This window comes from Notamacropus eugenii, chromosome 4, assembly GCF_028372415.1.
Source record: "Notamacropus eugenii isolate mMacEug1 chromosome 4, mMacEug1.pri_v2, whole genome shotgun sequence".
Classification (NCBI taxonomy): domain Eukaryota; kingdom Metazoa; phylum Chordata; class Mammalia; order Diprotodontia; family Macropodidae; genus Notamacropus; species Notamacropus eugenii.
This window is the reverse complement of record NC_092875.1, coordinates 356561140-356582472: the sequence shown is the minus strand read 5'-3', so window position 1 is coordinate 356582472 and position 21333 is coordinate 356561140. Positions and strand designations below refer to the sequence as shown.

The 21333-nt window shown below is 37.0% G+C and overlaps 1 long non-coding RNA gene across 1 annotated transcript in view; it reads right to left on the bottom strand.

The window, feature by feature from the left end:
* The window catches only part of LOC140501602 (uncharacterized), a 283831-nt gene extending 280633 nt beyond the window's left edge, over window positions 1–3198 (bottom strand). Inside the window, exon 1 of the long non-coding RNA XR_011966260.1 lies at window positions 3122–3198. This is a non-coding gene — a long non-coding RNA (uncharacterized lncRNA). The remainder of the gene's footprint in view (window positions 1–3121) is intronic.
* Between the last annotated feature and the right edge of the window lie 18135 nt (window positions 3199–21333).

Below are 21333 nucleotides of genomic sequence, written 5' to 3'. Positions count from 1 at the left end.
CTGAACCCTCTCTGTCAGTACATGTGCAGTGATTCAGATAGGCAGCCATAGGGGAAGAGATGTGGCTGGTATTAAGAAAAACATGAAGCACAAATGTACGCTTATCCTAGTCTCTACCCTAACCTGAAAACAAGTGGAATTACCCTCCCATATTTCTTCAATGAGAAATCAAGCAAACATCTATTAAGCATCTACTCTGTGCTAGGTGCTGCGTACAGCACTACTGAGGACATTCAACTATAAGCTCCTTGAGAGCAAGGACTGTCTTTTGCCTTTCTTTGTATTCCAGCATTTAACACAATGTCTGGTGTAGAGTAGACATTTAATAAATGCTTCTTGACTAACTAGTGATACTGATGCAAAGAATAAAGCAATTCCTACTCTCAAGAAGTTTGCATTCTCCTGGGGGAGATCATAACAACATATAACTAATACTGATATTGTTTGCTTTTTTTCTGTTTGCCCTTCAGACTTTGAGTCTGACTTTCGTTTCTATTGGTTGTAACCTGTAGGTGTGGTTCTCTAGCAGAGACTGGTCCCAGAAGCAACCCACTTCCTCTCCCATTTCCCTATCTCACTTCAGTCTCTGGAGATAGAGGAAGGGAGGTGGAGTGAGAGTAGGGGACTAGAGGAGACTGGGTTGTCTGTGAGGTTTTTTACTTTGTTCCTTTCTGGTAGGGAGGGAATCATGTGAGGAAGACACAGTTGGGTGATATAGTGACACCCTGATAAGCACCCACAGAATAAATGTAATGAATAAATACTACTCACTGAGATATAATTTCTAGTTCCACTCAGAACCCACCTCAGACCTATGGATTCAGACACATATTCTTCAGCTTGTACAATGTCTGTTTTGGTATGTTTTATGGGTTTTTTTTACCTTCTTTTCCCATTCAAGGCTGTCCTTAAGTACCATTTAATTTTTATTTCAGCTTTGTAAAGAAAAATGGTTAGGAGATGAACCAGTGTGATTTGCCCTGATAATCTTTAGGGGGCCATTTCTACTACCACATAAATCCCTTTTTCTCTAATGCACCTTCCATCTTATGTTCCCAACTTCTTCTTATACAATCTGCACATATTTTCCTAAATGGTTTCTTTAATTAATTCAACCAATATTTATTGGGCACCTAATATGTGGAGGATGCTGTGCTGTGGGGCCTAGTAGAGAATGAAAAAGAAAGTCTGGTCAGTGCTCCCCTTTGGAAGTCTGTGATGTCATCTCATTTATCTCACTTCTCCTTGACTTCCTTTATCTTCTTTTTTATCTTTACATTTCTCTTACTTTCTTTTTAAATTTCAAAACATTGAAATGCGTACACACATTTCTTTTCTTTCTGGTTCTGCTTATGTTTTCCTTTTCTCCTCATTGTCTTCCACATTTTCCCTCAATTTCCTACCCCCTTGTACCCTTTACTTTTCCTCCTCCTTTTTTAACTTCATAATTTCTTTATTTTCCCCTGTACTTGTCTCACTTTTCCCTCTCCTTTTTTGTTTAAGAGAAATCTTTCTTTTTTTCTGAGAAATACTTCCTTTAACCCTCTTTCCTATTCCTTTTAATATCTCAGCATAGCAAAAATAGTACTGTTAACACTACTTAAGACTTTGAAGGTAACATACTTCCATCCTTCAGCCTGCCATATTGAAACTAGGGAATGACAGAAGCACAAGCTGGGGGTGGAACTCAGTGACTTCACATCCCCCATTCTTCAGAGCCCATCTCTCTATTCTCTATATAGAAATTGGGCAGATAATAACAAGAGCCAGCATTTCTTTATGTTCACCCTTATTAAGAACCTGCTTTCTTCAGTCAATGACTTGGTTGACTATAATGCCAATTGAATGAGCATTTCAGGGCCTAGGAAGCAAGTCACCAACCAACTAGGAAAACCTAAGTCAAAAGCAAGAAACATTTGCTGCAGTATTGCCCTCAGTGGTGCAAAAGTGGATATGGGGAATAAGGAGAGGACAGAACAGAGTTTTAATTACTATCAATCAGGTAATATATTTTGTTGAAAGCAAGGAAGTATTCAAGAATTATAAGAGATACAGATATGAATTTCCATAAGACATGAAAATATTCAACAAGATAACCACTGAGATCTCTTCCAGTTATCTGTGGATGGTCATTTGATCTTCTAAAATATCTTACTCTTCAGTTAGGGAGATGTGAAAAGATAATTACAAATACAAAGAAGTCTCTCTGAAGGATCCAATGGGAAATATGGCAACTAGGTAGAGCAGTGGATAGAGTGCTAGACCTGGAATCAGGAAGACCTGAGTTCAAATTTGGCCTCCTATATTTATTAACTGTGTGACCCTGGATAAGTCTCTTAACTTCTGCCTACCTCAGTTTTCTTATCTATAAATTGGGAGTGATAGCAGCACCTATCTCACAGTCTTGTAGTGAGAATCAAATGAGGTAATGGTAACACAATACATGGCACATAGTAAGTGCTATATAAATGGTAGCTAGTATTATTATGGGAAATGAATATCTTTGGGGATCAGAAAAGGAGAGATAATGGAGATCATGATGAACTGGAAAGAACAGAGAGATCTGGTCAAAGAATATGGAGCCTGAGTTGGGCCATCAATGATAAATAGAATTGAAAAAGGAAAATGGGGAGAGTAAGGACAGAGGTATTAACATTATACTTGGAATGATATTTGAATAAATAATTAAACCATCAATTTATGAGGATCTACAAGTGCATAAAACATTAACTTATGCAGCTGGAATTAACATGACTTCATGAAAAGCAAACTGTGGGGGCAGCAGAGCCAAGATAGTGGAGTAGAAAGACACACATATGCTAGCTCTCCTCCCACAGCCCATAAAATACCTGTAAAGAAAGACTCTCAACAAATTCTAGAGCAGCAGAAGTGAAGAATAGAGTGGAGGAGATTTCCAGCCCAAGGTGACCTGAAAGGTCAAAGGGAAATGTCTGTGGCACCAGATGTGGAGCAGAGCCCAGCCCAGCTTTGGCCACGCAGCGTCTCTGGGAGGAGGATACCAGAAGGCCTCAAAGGCGGAATCTCCAGTCACAGTAGCAGCCTTTCCTAGAGCCCTCAATCCACAGGCACCAAAGGTCAGTGACAGGGTTTTTTCAGCTACCTGAGAAGGGAGAAGGGCCTTCCCATAGCTCCAGCCTCAGACTCGTGCAGAGGTCCCATCTGGCAGGCAGCAGCAGTTCCCACAGCAGCCCCTACAGCAGCCTGCATCCATTGTTGGATCATAAAACCCCAGGGGGCACTGAGCAGCTGATTCTTACCTCAGCCCTGTGTAGAGGCCATGAAGCAGCTGATCTTTATCTCACATTGAATGGTGACCCTGCCCCTGCAGCTTATCTGAATCTCAGCCCTCAGTTCTGGCTTGGTGGAACTGGAGTCCAGGTGGTTGTGAAGAGGAAACTGCTAAGATTCTGGGCACAAAAATCTCTTTCTGCTCCCAGACCAGTGTACACGCTTGATTGTGCCACCTTGGAGGAACTGAGATCTTACAGGTCCCCAGAGTATACCCTACTCTTGACAAAGGACCCAAAGGTCAAGTGACTGGTTGGGAAAATGCCCAAAAAAGGGGAAAAAAATAAGACTATAGAAGTTTACTTTCTTGGTGAACAGATAGCTTCTCCCATCCTTTCAGATGAGGAAGAACAATGGTTACCATCAGGGAAAGACATAAAAGTAAGGCTTCTGTATCCCAAACATCCAAAATAAATATTCAATGGTCTCAGGCCATGGAAGATCTCAAAAAGGATTTTGAAAATCAAGTAAGAGAGATGGAGGAAAAAGTGGAAAGAGAAATGAGAGATGCAAGAAAATCATGAAAAGTGGGTCAACACCTTGCTAAAGGAGACCCAAAAAAATCCCAAAGAAAATAACACCTTTAAAAATAGGCTAACTCAACTGGCGAAAGAGGTCCGAAAAGCCAAAGAGGAGAAGAATGCTTTAAAAGGCAGAACTAGTCAAATGGAAAAGGAGGTTCAAAAGCTCACTGAAGAAAATATTTCTTTAAAAATTAGAATGGAACAGATGGAGGCTAATGACCTTATAAGAAACCAAGAAATCACAAAACAAAACCAAAAGAATGAAAAAATGGAAGAGAATGTGAAATATGTCATTGGAAAAACAACTGACTTATAAAATAGACCCAGGAGAGACAATTTAAAAATTATGGGACTACCTGAAAGCCATGATCAAAAAAAAAGAGTCTAGACATCATCTTTCATGAAATTATCAAGGAACACTGCCCTGATATTCTAGAAACAGGGGGCAAAATAAATATTGAAAGAATCCACTGATCACCTCCTGAAAGAGATCCAAAAAAAGAAATTCCTAGGAACATTGTGGCCAAGATCAAGGAGAAAATATTGCAAGCAGCTAGAAAGAAACAATTCAAGTATTGTAGAGATACAATCAGGATAACACAAGATCTAGTAGCTTCTACATTAAGGAATCAAAGGGCATGAAATATGATATTCCAGAAGTCAAAGAAACTAGGACTAAAACCAAGAATCACCTACCCAGCAAAACTGAGTATAATACTTCAGGGGACAAAATGGTCTTTCAATGAAATAAAGGACTTTCAAGTATTCTTGATGAAAAGACCAGAGCTGAAAAGAAAATTTGACTTTCAAACACAAGAATCAAGAGAACTATGGAAAGGTAAACAGCAAAGAGAAATCATAAGGGACTTACTAAAGTTGAACTGTTTACATTCCTACATGGAAAGACAATATTTGTAGCTCTTGAAACTTTTTTCAGCATCTGGATAGTTAGTGAGATTACACACACACACACACACACACACACACACACACACACACACACACACACATACACACACACAGACAGAGCACAGGGTGAGTTGAATAGGATGGGATCATACCTTAAAAAAATGAAATTAAGGGGTGAGAGAGAAATATATTGGGAGGAAAAAGGGAGTAATGGAATGGGGCAAATTATCTCTCATAAAAGAGGCAAGCAAAAGACTTTTCAATGGAGGAAAAAAGGGGAGAGGTGAGAGAAAAAACATGAAGCTTGCTCTCATCACATTCAACTAAAAGAAGGAATAAAGTGCACACTCATTTTGGTATGGAAACCTATCTTACAATACAGGAAAGTCAGGGAGAAGGGGATAAGCAGGGTGGGGAGGATGATGGAAGGGAGGGCAATGGGAGGAGGAAGCAATTAGAAGTCAACACTCTTGGGGAGGGACAGGGTCAAAAGAGACAATGGAAGAAATGGGGGGCAGGATAGGATGGAGGAAATATAGTCTTACACCACACAACTATTATGGAAGTCATTTGCAAAACCACACAGATATGGCTTATATTGAATTGCTTGCCTTCCCAATGGGGATAGGTGGGGAGGGAGGGAGGAAGAGAAGTTGGAACTCAAAGTTTTAGGAACAATTGTTGAGTATTATTCTTGCATACAACTAGGAAATAAGAAATACTGGTAATGGGGTTTAGAAATTTGTCTTGCCCTACAGGACCAAAGAGAAGATAGAGATAAGGGAAGGGAGGGATGTTAGAAGGGAGGGCAGATTGGTGATAGAGGTAATTAGAATGTTCGCCATTTTGGGGAGGGGATGGGAGAAATGGGGAGAAAATTTGGAACTCAAAATTTTGTGGAAATGAAAAACAAACTGTGCTGGGACAATTAAATTTTCTACTACAAGAGAATGACAGGGAAAAGGAGAAAGCAATTGATAGTATTCCTCATGCTTTGTTTTACTAATCCCCTCAATTCTATGCATGTGACATTCTTATTTACTAATCAACAGACTGTCTTGGCTAACCTACAATAAGGGCCCTTGAAGGTTGTATCAAAGATAAGTGATCAATGGTTTGACACTTGACACAGAAGGTATATCAAGTGGTGTCTCACCAGGATTGTCAGAGGGCCCATCTTTTTCAATGTCCTCATCATTGGGAACTCCTACTGTAGGAACTCTCTCCAACACACATCACAACTCCTCTCTGACTTGGTAGATAAATCCTACTACATAATAAATAATGTCACTAATACATAATAATACATTAATAATACTTAATACGCAGAGATTAGAAATAAAAGTCAAATTGGCTTCAACCAATTAGTCTAATAAAAACAGTCTAAAGTTCAATGGCAACACCTAGTATGCTTGAAGGCAAAAAAGTTGAAAATTACAAAAGAATAAATATAGATTTTTAGTAAGAATAAATATAGATTTTTAAATACTGAACATGTGTCAGAAATCATGAGTAAAAAATCAAAGGAAATTCAGAAATGTATTAAAAGGACTATGATGTGTCCATGCTGAGAAAAGGTATTTCATCTGTTCTTTGAAGCAGTCAACCTGTTAAAGTGTATAAAGTGTAGTCACCACACTTTGATAAGAAATATTTGGAGACAGTTAAGAAGAGCAATAATGAGATGAAGAACAATCAAAGACAAGGCATTGACAGGTTGTCATATTACTGTCAAGTAACAACGGATAAAATTACCATTTGCTGACTAAAAACTACCTACTTTTCCATCACTGTCATTGCTGCAAAAATGGAGTCACCTAGAGATGTGAAACATTTTTTAGTTTTGCCTGATTAATGGATTACCATAAGTAAGGCCATTTCATCTTCTGGTGACAAACTTTTAGCGAAGGGATTTTCTGAATTTGATTAGGCTGTCACTCAGACAAGAGACGTATTCAAAGCCCCTTCCGCTTAGTAGATTCAACCACTATTTGCCTTCTGTAGGTAGATCTTGTATAAATCCATAGTCAAATACTTCCATACCATGACAACCTCTGGGTTAAGACTTTTGTAAAGGATCTAGGTCTCTCTTTCTCTGTGTTTCTGTCTCTCTTCTCTGTTTCTCTCTCTGTCTCTGTCACTCTATTTTTCTGTCTTTTATCTCTCTGTCTCTGTTTCTCTGTCTTTTTCTTTGTCTCTGTCTCTCTGTCTTTGTCTCTCTCTGTCTCTCTGTCTCTCTCTGTCTCTGTCTCTCTGTCTGTCTCTCTGTGTCTCTGTCTCTGTCTCTGTCTCTCTCTCTCTCTCTGTATGTGTGTGTGTGTGTGTGTGTGTGTGTGTGTGTGTTTCTCTCTCTTTCTCAAGGTGCTTCCCAATTCTAGGATTCACTGGAACTGAAGATCTTCTATTAACTCCTCCTTGGGTAAGGTCGAAAATACAGCCAAGAAATATTCATTTCTTGGGCTGCTAACTCTACCAGGTGCATTGATGCGTTTCACTGATTTGAATGAATGTTTTATTAAAACTGTTCCCAACCTCCTTGTTGGAGGAGATTGTGCCTAAGGAAGCATGGTTTTATATTCATTATTATGAACTGGTGAAAGGAACAGAATGATATATAGAGCACCAGACAAAAGCTAAAGCAAAACAAGATAAAACAGAAGAAAAAAGCTAGGAATCAACTCTGAAAACTGGCAGCAACAGGAACTGAAGGAAGGTGAGACCCATTCCACACCCAGTGATAGACTTTCAAGTGATATGGTTGTGTTGGTTCCTTAGCAAAATTCCCTTTGCAAACGTCTTATAGTCATCTGTATTATATGTCACAGTCACTCTGATATATATGAGTAAGGTGCTATATACATGTCTAACCTGTGTAAAGAGATTTGCATGCATGTATCTTACATGCATGTAGTGCTTTATTTTTTCAAATCATCTTTACATCCCTTATTCATCTAAATTTTTTCATTTTGCTATTCCTATTTTTTAGGCCTTTATTTTAAATTGTTAGCCCTAATTCAATCTTACTTTAATTTTTAAAAATAAATCTTTGTCAGGACATGCGGTTCCACAGCCAGGTTATTTGTCAATCCTCCATTAACTCTACATCTCTACCATTACCTAAATTTATTGCTTGCAATCTGTCTCATCAGGAGCTAAGTTCCCTTGATTGGTTTTTGCTCTATTTCTAAAACGAATTGACTTGAAGTTGGAATTACCAAGATGAGTCAAACAATTAGAAATGCTCATTTTAATAAAATTTTGGAAAGAGCAGCTTTTTAATTTTCTCAAATCTTCCAACTGCTAAACTCTTCAGAGCTGTTTTTAAGATCCCTTAAGATTAAATCATTTTTTAAAAAAGGGTAAACAAGGCATTGAGTTGGGAAGTGGAAGAGGTAAGATGCAGCTCTGCAACTGAACTATGAATTTGCTTTAACGTCCACTGGAGATAAATCATCTCATAGGTCAATACCTAAGATTTCAGCTACAGGGGTTTGAAGAGTTCCTTTTAGTCCTCAACCTAAATAAATAATCATAAATCAAGAAATCCATCTGTCAGTTCTCCTAAAATGAAGTTAATTCTACCAGCCAGAAATGATAAATAGAAGAGCTTCAGGTTAAATTTGCTAAATTTGCCAGTCTCTAGACTTTCTAATCACATCTTTGCCTTTAAAAATTGTTCTGAAATTTTTAAAAGGATGGCTTTTCTTTACTTTCCCCCATTTTGGATTCCTCATGTACACATATTTGCTTTATTTGTCTTTTCTAAAGCATCTTGATTTTCTGCTTTCTCCACAAACTAAAAAGGGATGCTCATGGCTATGTTTTTGGCCATGTTCCCTCCAATATGCATTTATATGCCCTAAACCCAAATCACTCCGACTCTCATTGATTGGCCAACAATAGGTCCTAGGCCAAGCCCCACTTGGTCATTATTTGGGCCCTGATTGGTTCAGAGTGAATATAAAGAGATATTATTTCTGTTTTGGCCAGAAACCCTGATGGTCTTCCCCTCCCAGACTGATTTTTTTTTTTTTAACTGGATAAAAGAATCCATTCTTTATCTCAGTTCTTACCTAACCTTAATTACTGAATTGGCATTGCCTCAGTCAAACTGAGACATGTTAAAGACCTTAACTTTAAAAGGCCAAAGTCTCCCACTGTATCCAGGGCCATCACCAGCCATCCTAATCTTTAATTTGCCACTGGACCTAGAGGGCTCCAGAGGAGAAGGTGAGGTTGGTGACTTTGCACAGCCCTCCCTCACTTAAATACAATTCACTAGTGTTTCACCTCCTTGATGTCATGGTCCTCTTTGAGAACGAAGGATGAATAACAACTGTACAATAAGAGAAGTAGGGTAGATAATCTCTAACATTCCCCTCTAGTTTGAATTTTATGATGCCAAGATAAATTAATCAAGATATCATTATTAATGCAAGCTAAGTAAAGCCAGGTATACATTCCATTGAACCAAAGGAGAATAAGGAGAAGTTTACCTTCCCTAATTGAGAAAAAAAACAAAAAACATAAAAACTCCTACCTACAAATCAGAAAGGAAAGTAAGAAGCAAGGTAATTTGAATATATTTGCATGAAAAAGCGTAAGGAAAATGTACTGATGTACTGAATCAACCCTTATGTAGCAGGAGTTTCTCATTACCAAGGCTCCATATAACACAGAGCAGGGGCAGATAAACAGCTAATACCCTTAGGCTTAGTCTTTTCTTTGGATTACTATCCTTCGTAGTTCAAGGCTTGGGAGACCTCACTAGAGTTTATGGGGATTATTCCATGTACTTGCTAAGTTCATTCAGGCTATAAAATGAGTAACAGTTATTTCCCTAATAATTAGCAAACTGTTTTGGACTTTGGGAATTCCACAGTTTGGGGGGTTATTTAACTTCTTCAATTACCCTATGTAGAAGAACAGGTAAAGAGAAATTATAATTATAAGCTAAATCCCAGGGAAAAGGCTATTGTCTCTTTTTACCAGCTCAGCTCATTCCTTGTTCCTTCACTTGCATAGCATGCCAATCTAAGTCTGAAACAATGTAAGAACTTTTATTCAGTCAGTTATTAAGTATTTATTAAGCCCCTACTATGTGCCAGGTACTATGTTAAACATTGGTGATAAAAAGAAAGATTAGAAATAATCCCTACTCTCCAGGAGAGTACAGTCTAACAAGAAGACGTACAACAAACAAAAAATATACAAGATAAACTGGATATAATTAATAGAGGAGAAACATTAGTTTTCAAGGGGAGGATCAGGAAAGACTTTTCACAGAAGGTAGGATTTTAGCTGACCATTAAAGGAAACTAGGGAAGGCTGGAGGTAGAGATGAGTAGGGAGAGTATTCCATGCATTGAGTACAATCACTGAAAATTGGAATATGGAATAACTTGTGTAAGGAACATAATAAAAAGAGAATAATGGCAATAGCTCACATTTATATAATACCTGAAGCTTTACAAAAGGCTTTCCTCACTACAACCCTGTGAGTAGGTCTGTAGTATGTCTTGTCTCAAGTCACAAATGTGTAGCAGAGGTGATGGGACTGATCAAGCATTTGAGCCACTTTTTTTTTTTAACATATTCTCAGGTTCCTTATTAAAAGTCATGCAAAATGTATTATAAAAGCAATCAAATATACTTCCAGATTTTTTAAAAATCACCTCTAATGTTGCTTAACTCTTCTCAGCTGCTACCTAAACTATCACAGGAACAAGGAAACAACACACAGAAGGAGAGCCACATGGAAAGCAAAGCTTCTGAGGAAATGAGCTGAATTAGTGGAGTTGCTTTTAATTCTTATTTTCAGTGGAGGTAGGGAAACTGAGAAAAATTCATTTATCCAAGATGATTATCAATCCTGGTCTGATAAAACTCACTAAACTGTTTAGGATTCTGAAGAAATTTTGTCCAGATTTCCACCAGTTACCTAAAATATTTTCAAGGATTCATTAAGGTAATGCTGCCCCATGTGCTAAAGGAACCCTTTATTACAAGTGTGTGTGTGTGTGTGTGTGTGTGTGTGTGTGTGTGTAAGTATGCGTGTATGTATATATGCGCATATATACATATATGTGTGCATGTGTATTACTTCAGTCCAAAGAAGTATAGAGCTTTTTAGTCTCAAGAAATTCCTAATCCAAAGATACCCAAAAGGCAGGAGACATTTTGGGGTCAATTTAAGAGTAATCTCAAGGGTTCCCAGGACCACATGGACTTCTAAGTCCATCCTTGAATAAAATTCAAGTCTCATTCTCCTTCAGTATACACTGTACCAAGGGTGAGATACCTACTGCCTTGAGGCCACATGTGGCCCTCTAGGTCCTCAAGTGTGGCCCTTTGACTGAATCCAAACTCTTTTGTTCTGTGAAATTTGGATTCAATCAAAGAGTTGCACTTGAGAACCTAAGGGTCACATGTGACCTTAAGACCACAGGTTCTCCACACTTGCTCTAGATCAACCTAGTACTGGGCCAGGATTGAACCAAACTAAAGGGTGTAGTGAGAGAAATTAGGTCATTTAAGAATATTTTTCTGCATGCATTATTTTCACTAACAGTTTTCTCTGATCCTTTCTACTTCCTTTTTAATGGAGAACACATGAGAAAATAAAAATAAAAAATAACATTCAAAAGAATTGTGGTTTACAACTAGGTAATGCAATGATGATATAGATGTGCTTCATTATAGAGAATTAGTTTACACAGATTACCAGAACTATCATGGCATACAGGAACTATTACTAGGTCTGTGAAACTGTTGACTAACTGTTCCAAGGTAATAGGAAATTCACAAGTGGACAGATTTACAAGATTTAGATCTCATCGTTAGAAAAGTATATCTTCTAAACCAGAATCTTAAGATGAAAGTTATTAAGAAAATTGTATTGGAGTTACTAAAATAAGAACTCACAACACCCTTTGAGCTATCCAAAAGGTCAGACATGACACTTAATGTGACATTCACTATAATAAAACAAAGTTGTTAATTTATCTTAAAATTTATATTAAAAGGTGATTTGGCTATTAATAATGATTTAAATAAGTTAAGGTCAATTTTTCTGAGCTTTAAGGTGGAGTTCTATTTAATATTCCTTAATGTCATATAGACAATAGAGAAACGGAAAGAATTAGTCTTTGTACCATCTTTAGAATTCATGGCTTACCTCAGTTTATTCTGAACTTTAGCATTTCTGTCTCTATTTTCACTGGACGATGCTGGTCCTTCATGATCTTGTGTTCATCTCTCCATTTCCTTTTAAAACCTGAGATGGTTGATGAGTTCCCTATGCAGCCACAAAAATATCTTTTAGGCACCTTCCTCTTTCTGTTTAGGTCTTAGATATTTTGTTTTTGCAAGCTTCCCTTCCCGATTGGGATATCTTCTTCTGTTGAGTGTAGGTCTCATGAGATCTTACCTATCCTTTAAATTATTGGAAATACCCTTATCCAAAAATTTAGGGACCATATTAGGTTATTCATGGTTTTCCTCTTCTCTATCACTGAGGCCATGGTGAAATAGTTTTCTTGCACTCAAGAAGTTTCTCATTTGTACATTGAGTTCCTCTTTCATAACCAGTTCTCCTTTTTTGGGGAGACAGAGAGATCCAATAGATAATCCTGACATTTTAAATACCTACAACTACAATTCCAGATTTTAATTTTTCCCCAAACTCCTCATCTAATTCAATTTTTATCCTAGTCATCTGTGGTATTACTCCCACAACATTTACTTCTATTTTTCTCCCTACTGGTCCTCCACCTTGGTCCTATAGCCCATCCTACCCCTTAGTTCCTGTCACATAAATACATTTTCTTAATAGGTAATACTATTCCATTGTCCCCTTTTCCCATTCTATTAATTTTCAATAAAGCATTCTCTTCTAGCAAAGGCAATATAATCTAGCACAGGAGTGGGGAACCTGCAGCCTCAAGGCCGTATGTGCCTCTTTAGGTCCTCAAGTCTAGCCCTTTGACTGAATCTGAAACTCACAGAACAAATCCCATTAATAAAAGGATTTGTTCTATAAAACGTGGACTAGTTAAAAGGTCGCACCCAAGGACCTAGAAGGCTACATGTGTCCTCAAGTCCAGAGGTTCCCCACCTTTGGGGTAGCAGATAGAGGAGTGGACCTGGTCTAAGGAAGACTTGCCTATGATATACACCAACTTTGTGGTGATGAACAAGCCATTTAATCTCACACAGTAGCGCCCTAGGAAACTCCCTTAAACTATAAATTATCCTCAAATCCCTGATTTGCATTGAAGGATAAAGATTCCAAAATAGAAGTTCTCTGCACTCGAATCAAAGGTCCAGACAATGAACATAAATACCTCTTTCCACTACCATCTTCCTGTACTAAAATCCATCCCACTGTCCCAGTGGTAGCTATGAGGTTAAATTTGCCTCCTTGCATTAGGAACTTTAGCTTATTAATTACCCATACTCTTACTCTACACCTTTGAATATAGAAGGGGAAAGAGACAAAGTATTTATAGAGTTCCTACTTTATGTCAGGGCCTGTACTGTGTTTTACAATTAACATCTTATTTTATCCTCACAACCCAGAGAGGTAGATAGTTATTATCTCTATTTTATAGTTGAGGTCACTGAGGTTAAATGACTTTCCCAATGTCATATACTTAGTGTCTGAAGCTGGATTTGAACTCAGATCTTCCTAACTCTAGGCCCAGTTCTCATTATGACTCTGTGAGGAAATGCTGTTATTATTACCATTTTTCTTATGAGGAAAGTGAGTCACAGGTTTACACAGCAGGCAAGTGTCTGATGCTAGATTTCAATTCAGATCTTTCTGATTCCAGGCCTGGTACCTATCAACTTTTCTACCTAATATGATATTTACACAGATAAATGGAAGGAGAGAGAATTAGCAACTGAGGAGAGGAGGATAATCATGGAAAGTGTCATTGAGAAAATCTGAGCTGAGCACTGATGGAATAAAAGGATTCTGAAAGGTGGAAGTGAAGTGAAGGAAAACCTGGTGAAGCCACAGAGGGTTAGTGGGATGTTGATCTCATTCTCTTCTAATGGCTTTTATTTTTTTATTAGTATTCAAATTAGTATTCAAATTCAAATTGTAATTGTAGTCTGTGTGATCGAAGACGTTGATCTAAACCTAATTTCTGCCAAACCACTTTCCAATTCTTCCCAGTAGTTTTTGTCAAATAGGGAAGTATTCCCCTAAAAACTTTATGTTGTCAGATTCATTTAGTACTGGGGTTTTGAGTGCAAATGCTTTTGGTACTTGTTTTTCTTAACTGTTCTTTCAACCTACTGACAGTTTTTTTAACCAGTATCAAATACTATAATGATTACCACTTTATAATATAATTTAAGAGGCAGAAATGCATTCCCCCACTCATTTCTACTTTTAAAAAATCATTTCCCTTGAGATACTAGAGCTTTTGTTCCTCCAAATTAATTTTATTACCATCAAATCTAGCTCTGTGAAGCACCCCCTCAGAAATTTGATTGGTCAGACTTTTCAGATATCACTGAAGAAGACTCCACCACCACATGTGCTGATCCTGTAGCTCCCCACTCTCTGGACCATAGCCCACCCAGTCCTGAGGACAAACTCACGTAGGGAAATTAGGGGCTTATTTACCATATCCTCACTTTTCTAGGATTTTAGCTCCCCAGAAAACATTGCTGTTCTGCCCTTTCCAGGTCAATGCTGCTGTAGCCTCTTTTTATACTTAATGAAAAGGAATAACTTCATCTAAAAATCTTGCATAGGCTTGACTCCTTGGCTGAGAAAACAGAAGCAAATTAAGAGTTGAATAGTTTCTACCTTCTCCCCATTATCTCTTTTCATTCTACCCTCCCAAGCAGTATTGATAGCCTTTCTTTGATATTTCTTTTGTCTCCAACATAACTATTAAAAAGCCCTTTGGGTTTTAATTCAGATGCAGTTTACTTTCTATCTACTAACTATTACTATGATTGATGGTGATTTCAATAAAGTATTCTGTCTGCTAGGAAAAGATGAAACCATTCAAGGGAAATGAGAAAATGGGACTCAGTCATGGATTGCTACCCTTTAAAGGAGCAGAAAATATTTTGTTTTCCCTCTTAGAAAATATCAAAAGTCAGCTTCTTATCTCTATTTTTCTTAAAAAGAAGAACCCCAGTCTATTCAGTATTGATCTTCCCTGAATATTTGCTTCACCATCTTAAGAGCATATGTAAACTGACTCTGCATTGATGCTAAATAACATTTAACCTCTCCTCTGCTCAGACTGAAGAGCAAAATTTTAAGCTGTTCAGGCTGTCTAAGCACCAAACTGGCCAGAACTTGAAAGGTCTCCCATACTGTAAATCTTCCCTTTCTCTCCTCAGTCATTTTAAAATGAAGGTAGAAGGCAGAATGTTTAAGGGTAATGTCAAACATGGGACTGAGTCAGAAAACTCCTCCATTCTTCTCTTTACCCTTGTGCTTATTAATTAGATGACCTTGAGGGAGTCATTTAACCCCTCACCTGTGGCATAAAATGGATTGGGTCAAATGATTCCTAAGGTCCCTTCCAGCTCTGTGATTCTATGCAATTTTGTCCATATTACACCAAACTTGGACTAATCTCCTTAAGAGGACAATATCTGTAAATTTGTTGTCATATTTATACTTGAATCTTGACCACAAATGTGTATATTTGTTCGTTTGTTTTCTTGGGGGGAGATGGAATCTATGCTACAGGATATCATTCTTATAGGAAATTCACAGTGAAGACATTCCCTCTGCTAATGGAGATCAGTACTTGCTTTGATACATACAGTAGAGTTCCCTGAGGCTCTGAGAGTTTAAGTGACTTGCCCAAAATAACAGCAGTCAATGTCTTATTCTCTGTGCAGTAGAACTTGCATACAGACCTCCCTGATGCTAGTTCTGTGTGTGTGTCTGTGTGTCTGTCTGTCTCTCTGCCTCCCCCTCCACAAAGTGCTACCATTACATTGTGAAGCACTTTCACTTTTACAAAGCCCCCCCCCCAAAAATAACAATACTATAAATTAGAGAATGGAAGGAAGTATTATCTTCCCCATTTGACAGATGGGGAAAATGAGGTTAGAGAGGTTTAACAAGTTACCTATAGTCACCCAGCTAGAAAGAGAAATCCAATCTTCTGACTTTTGTGCTTCTTCCGTTAGGCCAGGTTAACTGGTCACCTTATTTTATTAACATAATTTTTCCTTAATCCATGTCAGTTATTCAAGTTTGGTTTCATAGGCACGAATAGCATTGATTTGGATTTCCTAAGGAGGCCTATCTTTTCTCTCCCTTGATCTATATTTTTATTGCATCATAGTGATAGAAAAGGTGGGGAGGAGGAGTTCTCACCGAAGCTAAGACTGCAACAAGTATTCCCGACCTAATTAGTTTGCTAATAATTGCTTGTGCTTAAGAACCTAGTTTCTGGGGTACATGTGATGAAAAGTCCAAAAAGGATTTCTTTGTAAAAATGCACTCAGAATAATAGTAATATATCTCATGAATCTCATCCATTTTTCGAGAAAGCAATTTATAGTCCATCATAGAATCTGCAGAGGCATGGTATGTTAGAGCATCCAGATTACTTCCTCCAACCACTTCAATATCCTCAAATGAGGAAATTGCCCTTCCAAGGAGCAAGTGACTTCCCAGCCCTCATTTCATTTCCATAGTTTTCTCTCAGCACACTTTTCTTCAGAATGAACCCACTCATTTTCCCTTTTTTTCTACTTCAGGTCTTGAATATATCAGCACAGGGCAATAAGAGACCATTCAGAAATACTAGGAGCATATAGGTCAGCAAAGATGACAGTAATAGGAGATGAGGTGGCAGGGCAATGTGAGCTATGAGGCTTTTGCTTGGCCTGAAAATCTGAGTGATGCTGTGAAGAAGAAAGGCAGGGACTCTCAAGATGTGTTAGCTTCATTTTTCTTGTTATTTCTTGCATTGCTTTAGCAACATCAAGGAGAAACATAAATTCATTTGTTTCCAATAGCTAAATTTCCTCTTTGAATTGGAAGACATTTTTTCCTTAAAACATTGACTTGCTTAAGCTGATCTGCAAAATTTGTGATAAGTCCACATTGGCTGATAGCTATCCTTAGTAGCTGTGGCACAGAAATACTTAGAGTGCCCTGGTAGAATGCCAAGTCTAGACATAGCAGGGCCCAATCAGACCATGCAATCTGACATTAACAAATTCAGATTACTTAATAGAGAAGATAACAGAAATATGTTCTACCATGGGCCCTACCTGTGGCAAAAGCTTGTATAATGAAGGAGTATTTTCCTTTCCACCTGCCATGGAGACTGAAGTATTGATGGAGGCTGAAGGCTTGAAAATGCAAATAAAGACTATACATGATGCACCTAGTAAATCAGGTAATATAAACTTTTTGTAGTTTGATGGTGGAAGAGATGTGAAGGAAATAGAAAACCTCTCCAATCCATAGTACAAAGAAAATGTGCATTGTAACATAGCATCTAACTAGCTTTATTATAGTGTCAAATCATAACAGATATTGTCACTGATTACAAGATCTTCCCTTTTTTTTCAACCCTAACTCTAAAAGTGAGAGAAATAAAAACTCAAACTGCATACATTTTCATTGCGGGAAAAAAAAAAAAGGAAGCTAATAATCTGTTTTGAATTTATCATAAATAAATGAAATAAATTATCTTTGCTACAAATTAAAGGGAATTTCTGTTAAGCATATTCTGTGAGATGTCGTATTTTCTATCAGGCCTCAAATTAAGTGGGATCTCCCCAAGACCCTTCATCCTGTTTGTTTCTGGGAGTCCATGCCTAAGGAGTTTCTGGGAAGTGATACCTTATCCAGAATAGGAGGAGAGTCAAGCGTTCATCTTCTTTATTCTTATTTAACAAGGGTTTAAAACTGGGTTGAACATTTCTGAGAAGTCTAGAATCACAAAAGTATCTCAAGTTTCTCTAAGTTTCCATTCATTTTTCTAGCACTGGAAATGAAGACAAGACAGACCCTTACCATAGGTATTAAAATTTTCATGTAGCTTTATTCCTCAGGGTGCATTTATGAGAAGATATATTAAGAATATGATGGTTTAAGAGCCACATGATGGCTAATTGGCTGCTCATCTAAATGACAACCCCCCCAACGTCCCAGTCTGACCCACATCCAGAATAACTTTTAGTTTATTTTTACATGTGGAATTAAAACCAATTCACTTATCAAAAATAATCAGTCTAGCTTTTATTATTGTAATTGCTCATGTTCCCACATAATGCCAGACATTGCCCTAACAATCATTTATGAATGCAATTGAACTCATCATGGGGTAGGTATGTTTTCTTAAAGTGTTTTCTGCTTGACAGTTCACCTACAACAATTCTCATCCACTTTCATAATTAAGCCTGACTTTATGTTTTTGAAGGGAGAAAAAGATTCTTTGAAATTGCAACCAAAAAAGGAAAATAACAAGCTCGTTGGCTTCTCCAGACAGAAATGCAAAGAAAACAAAGCCATAACATACATCTGTTAAACACAATAAAGAGAAATGATCTATAAATGAGTCTGAAAGAATAACTGCTCTCTTTCCCTTAATACATTCTGAAATGAATTCTTCTTTCAGATTTATATAAATGAAAAGTGTATCCTTTATACCAAAGGTGCAGGACTGGTACAAATTTTAACAGGCATACACTGCTTAAAAGGAAGAAATGTAGGTATTTTCACTAAACTTGGTTCTGTTTCTTGACCTCAAAGGATAAATTAAGTTGCTCTGCTGGGATTCCACAAGAAACAGATGTAAGCAATTCTTAATTGAAGACATGTCTCTATTGAAGTCACTTGTTGAAGGAAAAAGTTGTTATTTTTTTTATTTTGCTTTTGCAGATTTCAAAGAATAAACAAAGGAGAACCATGCAAACTTTGTAGACTCCTGCAGATTTAGGTCTGACATAAGGAAAAACTTCCTAAAAATTAAGGATGCCCCAAAGTGGAATGCACTTCCTGGATTCGATAGTAGAATCTCCTTCAAGCTGTGTTATGAAGGTTCCTAGGCACTGGATCTTATTAGATATGGGCTTGTCTAGATGGCCTCTCAAGTGCTTTCAAGGCCTTAGATTCTGTGTAGGAGTCATGATGGTCTTAAGCTACTCTAGCCAGATGCTCCTTCCAAGGTATCTCCAATAACATGAACTTTCAAGAGGGCAGGAGGCTAAGGTGAGAAGATACAATGACCAAAAAACAGGACAAAATTAATTGTTTTACCTGAGAAATCTTTGCAGTATCACTGAAAAAGATCTGACGTGTGTGTGTGTGTGTGTGTGTGTGTGTGTATAATATGTGTGTTCAAATATAAAAGAATAAGAGCAACTATCAAGGAGATAAAAAGTCAAAGAATACGAATTTCTCAAAGGAAGAAATCCAAGCTATCAATAACCATAAAAAAGGCTTAAAATACTAGTAATTAGAGAAATTTAAATTAAAACAACTCTGATATTCTACATCATACCCATCATATTGGAAAAGATGAGTTTTAGAAGTGATATTTATTAGAAGGGCTGCAGGAAAAATAGGAATATATATGCCCTGTTGGAGCTGTGAATTGCTCCAGTCCTAGAAAGCAATTGAGAATTATGCTTAGAAAAAAAAGTCACTTACGTGGGCATACCCTTTGACCCAGTGAAACCATTGTTAAGTCTATGCCCCTAGAAGATCAAAGAAAGAATAAAAGGATCCATGTAAACTAAACTATTTATGGTGGCTCTATGTGTTTTAACAAAGTTGCTCATCAGTTGGGGAATGACTGAAATTGTGGTACCCTAATGTGGTGTGGTGTGGTGGATAGGATGTTACGTTTAAGGTCATGAAAATTCTCTAGCTACAAAATCCTGGGCAAGTCATTTAACTTCACTTGTTTTCCTGTGATTATTATGCTGTAAGAAATGACAAAAAGGACAGTTTTATCCAACTAGCTGGGAAACTTCTATGAAATGATTTTAAGTGAAATAAATAGAAGCAAGAAAACTAATTACACAATAACAACACCATTGTAAAGGAAAAGAATTCTGAAAGCCTCGAGAACTCTTATCAATGGACAGCCACAACTCTAGAAGACTGATAATGAAACATACTACCCAAATTTTGATAGTGAGGTGATGAATTCAAGAGACATAAAAAGACATACAGTTTCAGACACAGACAATATAGGAAATTTTTTTAAATACAGATCATATATGTATTTGTTTTAAAAGTTTTGTTTTGTTTTCCAGTGTGGGGTGGGATTAAGTGGATGGGAAAAGAAAGGTGGTGATAGTTGCAAAAGTAAAAACAAACAAAAAGAAAGAAAATAGTATTGAAGCATTTTTTAAATGAGAGCAAAAGGAAACAAAGTAGCAGGATAGCTTTGAGATTTACAAGTTGAATTTATTACATAATAGAAAAAAACAAGTTGCATTGAAGAAGGTTCAATGTTTCAAGTACAGCATTCTTTCTCAATTCTACATTGTAAGTGGAAATATTCATTTATTTGGGGCTTGATAAATTCAGAATATTTTTTAAGTTATTTCATATGAACATTAAATACTCAATCTTGCCCTCAATTAGCCATGAACTAGGCTAGGACACTGGGCACAACACTACATTTTATTAAACTTCCCCATAATTTGTTTCCTCCTAAGAGAAAAAAAAACATTGTCCTTTCCCATCTGAGACTTTGAAATGGTTGTGTAATTTTATGACAAATATACACTTCTATTCATCATTTTGTTCTTTTCAAGAGGAAAATGAGGCTTAAAAATTTTAGATGTTGAGGAGAAAGATGATTTGTAAGAGGACAAATGAAAAGTTTTGATATCCTAAATTTAGTTGTCTTTTATTCTTAAATGTCTGTAAAGAACACTAATTTGGATCCACAGGAACCAGCTTCAAGTTTTGCATTCTTCTACTTACTACCTGTGTGACTTTGGAGAAGTGACTTTACCTCTGGACTTTAGTTTCCTCATTTAGAAAATAAAGGCATTGGACTAAAGCTGTGAAATCAATAATCCTTATAGTCTCTTATTGCTCTATTTTTCAATCTGTTTGTTGCCTCTTCAAATCCTGAAAGTAAGATGCTACTTGAATAATTAAAAAATAAAATACATAGAAGTTTTCCAAAAGTGTAAAACCTAAGGATCACTGAAATTTTCTCACACACACACACACACACACACACACCCCTATCATGTTGCCCAGATGATCTCTGACTTCCAGAATAAAGGAAGATCATTTCTTATGAATTTGATATTTATATACTTTCATTTGGCTCTTCAACCTTAACAGACTGACCAGCTGCTAAATATTATCCTAAAATCTTCTGGAAAGATAGTTGATTATACATATTAGCAAACAGATCACCATGAAGATAAACTGTAGCTTATACAACAATATTTCTTTATAGAAAATGAAGTTGAGAAATTCTCTGAGGAAGTTAAAGAGATCTTCTACATTTAGTCAATATATACCTTAACAACTGGTGATTTCAGCTCAAAGGTGGTGACAGAGAAAATTGGAAATAATACTTTGGGACAAAAAAATCAGCCAAAGACT